This window comes from Macrobrachium nipponense, chromosome 31 (genome assembly GCF_015104395.2).
Source record: "Macrobrachium nipponense isolate FS-2020 chromosome 31, ASM1510439v2, whole genome shotgun sequence".
In the NCBI taxonomy this organism is placed as follows: domain Eukaryota; kingdom Metazoa; phylum Arthropoda; class Malacostraca; order Decapoda; family Palaemonidae; genus Macrobrachium; species Macrobrachium nipponense.
The window spans coordinates 61,710,341-61,717,840 of record NC_061093.1 but is presented as its reverse complement, the minus strand read 5'-3'; positions in this window follow the sequence as shown (position 1 = coordinate 61,717,840).

The following is a 7,500-nucleotide window of genomic DNA, read 5'->3' as shown; positions in this document are numbered from 1 at the left end:
TTTCTTTTTTACAGACTTTTTTTATCCATTGGAAATTCTTACAGCAATTTGGTTTTACGTAAAGTTATCCTTCGCGTTAATCGGACCTATGTTTTAGAATTTTTATTTTTCAACATCGTCTGCTTGAACTGTTGGGTTAATCTACCTAAGTGTTTATTTCTATTTGATATCCTCAAGGATTGTCTACTCTGAAACCATTTCTTATGAAGGAAAACCATGTTGCACAAGGATAAACAAGCAGAACTGAATGGAGTACAATTACTAACAGTTTTAACACACACACACACACACACACACACGCATATATACATACATGCACACATACATACATACATATATATATATATATATATATATATATATATATATATATATATATATATATATATATATATATATATATATTTGGTTTTGTGTGTATGTGCGTGCGTGTGTGTATATAATTATGTTTGCAAGCATATTATCTTATATAAAAGAGATTACGGTATTGCCACAAAAGTTACACTGTTTGTTGACATTCTGCCTGGCATGTTCATTTCCATGGTTTGCTTCCTTTTGTACACTCGTGACCCATTGTGCCCAAAAAGTATTGTCCTCAAACCATTACCGATATAGAAAGAGTAAACACTTCCACAGAGCCGTTATGTGAAATTCATTGATCAGACGGCACCATTGTTGACGTAATGTGAGGCCATTACATCTCATTACAACATGATGACATGAGAATAAACATGAGGATCTTTTAACGCCTTTCCATGACATCTCTTTATGATAGTCATTTGGAGCTTCGATCACGACATCGGCCGGTGGGACAATAAAGCCTTTGCATACGATTCATGTATTCTCTCTCTCTCTCTCTCTCTCTCTCTCTCTCTCTCTCTCTCTCTCTCTCTCTCTCTCTCTCTCCAGTTTTGTCGGAATAGTATTTGATATTGATTTTCCAAAAGCGCTCTCGCATTCATCCTGACGCCATACAGAGAAACGCGTGATCTATGACAACATACCACTGTCTATCTAAACTTCATGGACATACTTCAGAGTGTCGTGGAAATCGAAATATAGCTGCATTTATGGCCGATACATAACACTATTTCAAACTTTAACCCATGATTTCCTTCTTTCCTTTCTTTAGTGCTCGGAAGAAATGCCCATGTATTCATACATTCACGGGTTTCTTTTTCATTTTCGCTTATTGATCTCGCGTTTAGACTATTATTCAAAGGGAATAGAATGGATGTATCGACATATTTATTGACGTTACTCCTTGATATTTCGCGTGCTGAGTCGGTGATTTTTACCTGCTTATCTCTGCTGCTTTTATTTGAGTAAATAATCAAGCATTTATCAGCTTAAAGATGTCATATCATATTACTCAACTGAGAAAATTTGTTTTTGACAAATTAATGCCTAGCATTGGTATATTGGTCCGAAATACAAACAGATGTGTACAACCCTTTGTATTTCAAGGCATTAAAACCCATTGGTTGCCATTGGAGGCAATATAATCTGTTACGAAGATTCAATAATCCTGAGATTCAGAATAAATGTTGGCTTGGAGTATGAACCCAAACATGAAATGCATATACACACACAAACAAACAAACAAACAAGCAAACACACACACACACACACACACACGCACACACACACACACACACACACACACACACACACACACATATATATATATATATATATATATATATATATATATATATATATATATATATATAAAATGTTTGTCGACCATTATTGCTTTCTGAGATATAATTAATTAAACACTTGTCCGTCTACTCAATTACTGTTTTTTTTCTTGATCGCTTCTTCATCTACTTTTTCTAAAAAAAAAAAAACAAATCGGCCAAATAGGAAAAAAAATAAACATGTGTTTTTCTATGATTTAAACTAAACTCATTTTCCGTAACTGTTCAATAAATCACTACTTATTATCAATACAATTAACGTTCGCACATTCTAGCTCGTATAAAACGACATCAATGTCTATCATCTTCGTCTACGTCAGCTTGTGTTCAAGCAAATTAAACTCTGAAGTGGTTGCTAACCATCATGGCTGATATTTATGACACAGAAGACGTTATATTCTGGGAATGAGTGCCCTCAGACATTCGCATGACGCAGCTTGGGGTACCATACCCAGTTCTACCCATCCTTCCCCTACCTCCTTCCAGTGAAAGAACTACCCATCCTCTCTTCCCTCCCTTTGTCTATTAAAAAAAAAAAAAAAAAAAAAAAAAAAAAAAAGGAGATGAGATTCCATACTATCAAGGAGTCATTCATTGCTCGGTGAGAAATGGGGCTGAAATAATCCTCTCTCTCTCGAGAAACCTAACTCCGGCATAAGTAACGCAGAGTTACTCAAAATAACGCCGTACCGATGCTAAAACCTTCTAATGATGACAAACATAACCAATACGGCGTAATAGAGGCGAAGCAAGAACGCGTCAATCGCTTTGGCTTTATTATCTTTTTATTTTTTCCGCGATGTAAGTCTTAACGATTACAGTTTCTTCTTCTTGTGATTCACGGTCGGGATTCGTGCTGCTCCTTCCCCTCTGTTTCTTTCCTGAGGACGAAGAGTTAGTTCTTGAGCCGTTCTGATATTTAGATCGGTAATGGAGGGTTTATAGGCAGCGGGGACCGTCCGCCCCGGGACGGAGGAATAGGTTGACATATACATATATATGCGGACATCGAACTACAAAATTGTCCTTTAATATCTCATTCACTCTACCTCGAAATTAATATATTTTCATGCATATTAACCGAAGGGGAATTTTTTAGTCGGTAAGAAATTTGTCGGTTAACGGGTTCAATGGTTCGCGCCCATGAGCCGACGAATTTCTTATCGACTAAAAATTTCCCCTTCGGTTAACACATATGAAAAAATATATTAATTCCGAGATAGAGCGAATCAGATATTAAAGGACATTTGTAGCTCGATGTATGTAGTATATGAATCACGGTAAATGTGATATGGCTCATATATATATATGTGTGTGTGTGCGTTACCTGTGGATTGTCAAAGAGCTGTTACAGTTTATGGCGGTTTACGATGGCTGGGCCGGACGCTCGCTCGATAGCCTGCTGTCACTGTCGGCAAATCAACATGCAAACGCTGACGTATATATATATAGTATATACCTCGCCGCCGGCCTCTCTAATAGCCCGTTACGTATTGATGCTAAATCTCGCTGATTGCCGATATCATCAGGACGAAATGAAGCTTCTTTGTGTGGCCGGGAAAATAGCCTGCGACACGCTATTCAGGCTGTCACACCGTGGCCCTCGGCATAAGCCACATAAAGCCTTAGTGAGCTCTTTGCATTCTCGCCGTAAGCTCTGATATGGCCAGGCATAGAAAGCTCCTCTGCTGCTGCGCCGTCCGTCTCAAAAGCTCTTTAAAGCTCGCCTTTTACCGCGTGCTTTAATTATATTTACCAATCCCATTTAATGGCGGCCGTATTTCAGCTCTCTATAGATTCCTCACTGCATCCACAAAGGTCAATTTTTTTTTGGGTCGTTGTACAGGGCAGTGATGCCAACCCCTCTAACCCTACGTTCCCCCTACAGGAGACGAGAAATTACCCTACATAAATGAAAATGACCCAAGATTCTGCGACCATGATAATAAATAAATCTTTAGATGATGTTTATATGCATTATTACTATGAATGCTAATAAGCGTATTGATCTAAACTTACCTTGTTACAATTACCCTACACTTGAAAATATTGCCCTGCCGTCTGAGACTTTGCTCATATTACCCTATGTATAGGGCAGTACCCTACAGGTGGCAACACTGGTACAGGTTGTCCATAAAGTCCCAGTACCATTAAGAGCGATAAATACTTGCAACGGTACTGGGACTTTATGGACACTGTATATATGTGATAATCGCTATGGCGTGGAATGGCGGTGACCCGCGAAGCAGAGACTGCGTACTTCAATGCATTGCGCCTTCAATGTCTAAGATTTTGCCCATATTGACCCTAGCCCATAGGGCATTACCCTACAGTTGGCATCACTGGTACAGGGTGTCCATAAAGTCCAGTTATCATTACAAGCAATAAATACTCGTAATGGTACTGGGACTTTATGGACACCCTGTATATATATGTATAATCGCTTATGGCCGCGAATGGCGGCGACCCGCGAAAGAGAGATTGCGTCCTTCAATGCTTTCTGCGCGATTGATCGCTGATGTATCTGTGGAGGCGATGATTGCTTGGGCGACTCAATGGCAGTGAGACGATAACGACTCGTGAGCGATTATTTAAACAGCGATGAAAATGGTCCTTGATTGGAGGAGTCGAAATGTTGTCGAGTGTTATATCTGCAATGCGTTGTTGATATTAGCATGCATGAGGGATATGCATACAAGCAAATAATCAATTGTTCAGAAATGCTAACACTCATGGGTAAACTGGTAAAATCGAGTTTTTTATGAATTTTACAATTGCTATTTGACATTGGCATTTTGAATCATGATTCTGTTTCATACTTACCTTAAAATATGGAAATAACAATGGCTATGCCATCAGAACGATAATAATAAATCAGTTCGGAAATCAGAATTATAATTTCAAAGCTACAGAAAGTACCTACATTCTATATACAACAGAATAATACAATACCATAAATAGTACCATATACTTTCATACATTGAGATTGTCGTCAATCTGTATTTTCCAATTTTTTTTCACGAAGATCTTAATAAGATACAATGAATTAGTTTTTAGTTTTTTCTTTCATTTCGACAGATTCTCATCTGTTTTATGAAACAATCGAAAGTCTTGTGAATATATAATGAATTACATTTGAGAATTTTAGCTCTTTTTACGAAGATCTTAATATAGAAACATTGAATTAGTTTTTAGATTTGCTTTCATTTCAACAGATCCTCATCTGTGTTATGAAACAATCGAAAGTCTTGTGAATATATAATAAATTAAGAATTTTGAATTTTAGCTTTTCATGAAGCTCATAAAAAGAGCTGTCAGTTGTCGAGCTGCTTTAAAAAAATCGGAAGCCTAATAGTTTGTAATTATAGAGATTGTAATAAAGCAAACGATTAGAAAATATGTTGAAATATTTAAGAAAGTATGTTACTCAGTCTGACACACATTTACCATGGAAAATAACCAGAAAGTTTTCTTTGCAAAAGGAATGGAACTGGTGCATTTACAGAGAACAAGAAATAAAGGCATCTATTTTGGGGAAGTTACTATGCTGCCAGCTTGACAGACTAATTTGACGAGTCCATGCTTAAGCTAACCCAATATAATAAAGAAAAACCCTTCCCCCCGCCCCAACCCCCACGAAAAAAAAAAATAAGTTGAAATGGCGCTCGTTTGTAAGCCTACAGAATAAGACAGGAATTCTTTCCTTATTTTGTTTTTTAAAAGAAAATTACTGTTGAATATAGTTAGAAACGTTAAGATACCTGAAAGAATGAATTTCCCTTGAACATTATTAACAGGAATTCTATCCTTATTTTGCTTATTTTTTAAAGGTAATCACTGTTGAATATAGTTAGAAAAGTCAAAATACTGTAAAGAATTAATTTCCCTTGGACATTAGTATATGTTTGCAGAGAGATACCTTAGTTTTTCGTCATCAAAACATAAGTTTTTTAATTTTTAATTTTCCATTTTTTTTGCTTTTGGTTGTTATATCACTTGCTATTAACTGTGAGTTATGCAGAAAAATCGTCTGTAATTTTTCGTCCAACTGATGAAAACCAGCGTTTATTTTGTAAGGGGTTATGGTTGCTTAGTTGTTATTAGAAAACAATTACATGGAAAGCAATAATAGTCTAAATAAATCACTTGTACTCATATCTATAACTTCCTTATTTCTACTGTGTTCATACCTTACAATTCTTCGTATAACTTCCTTATTTCTACTGTGTTCATACCTTACAATTCTTCGTATAACTTCCTTATTTCTACTGTGTTCATACCTTACAATTCTTCGTATAACTTCCTTAATTCTACAGTGGTCCTAATTCATACCTTGCAATTCTTCGATAACTCTGAATAAATATATCGTTTATTACGAATACCTGCAAACAGGTTCATAAAGTGTTCCGGGAATAATATAGTAGACACATCCTCCAATATTTTCATAAATTAAAACACAATGAAAAAGTAAATTTGGTATTCCTCGCTGTTGTTGTTCACATCTTCCATACTTTAATACTATATATAGCAATGTAGCTTAATGTTTCAACTTCCATCAACGGAATGAAGGAATATATGATGATGGTCTACTTTAATACTATATACAGAAAAGTAGCTTAGTATTTCGCGACGGATCCATTACTTTTATATAGTTTATTTCGTGTTTCGCCCAAAACGGGCGATGTTGCATTACAGTAATCGTGAGTCTGTATCGGAAAAAGTATATTTTGAAAAAAAATTGCGTTTTGTCATCTTACTACATGTAATGTTTGTTGAATGTGTGTAGAAAGTACATGTTTTATTCTCTGCGCTTCATTGAGCGTCAACATTTATGTTCAGGAAAAATTAAAAACAGGTTTGTTTTCGGTTGTCTGTTCGAGATGATTCTTCATAACTATAAAACATTCTATTCCGCGAAATTTGACGACTAATTTTTAGACAAAATACTGGAAAGGCATCCCACACTTCTCACTCCCAGTCCATCAAACATTCCCATAAAAACAAAAGTGAAGAAGCTGTTAAAAAGAAAGAAAGAAAAAAAAAAGTCTGGAATTAGCTCTTTGACTTTTGTAACAAGGTGCTGCCATCTATATGTAATTCTGTAAAATATAAACCGATACTCGACTCGTATTTTACGCCGCGCGTCGAATGTGTTTCTGGCTGCAAATATATTTAATCAATTTCAATTATAGATCGAAAGACAATTTTCCTTTAATGTTCAAGCCATTATTTTTCACGGTGATATACCCAGTATATTATCATAATTGGATAATTCCGCTTGGAACATTGATTTCCAACAAAATATTAATTGCGCGGTATAAGTATTGGCCGCAGTTTTTATTGCGAGAGTCGCGATTTTATTATAAAAATTAATCGGTGGCAGCTTACTTCACAATAACCCTAAACTATGCACGACTATCATCGGCATTTCTCCGGGCGGTATAGAAAGTATTTCACATGTAATGGAGGCACGCTCATAATTCCACACAACCATCGATTCCCAATAGAAGAAGAAGAAGAAGAAGAAGAAGCTTTATCACTTCTGCAATGACAACAGTTGATTGGGAGTGTCAATGTTTTTTTTTTCAGTTCCCCCCCGCCACGCCCCCTTTCCTTTGTTGTCTGAACGATCGCTCCCTCTATAAAAATGAGTACGGAAAAGATTCGCCTCTTGTTTCTCCGTCTGTAACTCGAAGGCCATTGTGTGGTTTTGCGTTGATTCGAAGTCGAAAATCTGCATCCATTATGCATAGCTAGAAACCTCACCCCCCCCCCCCAACCCTCCTGCCACCCCCAC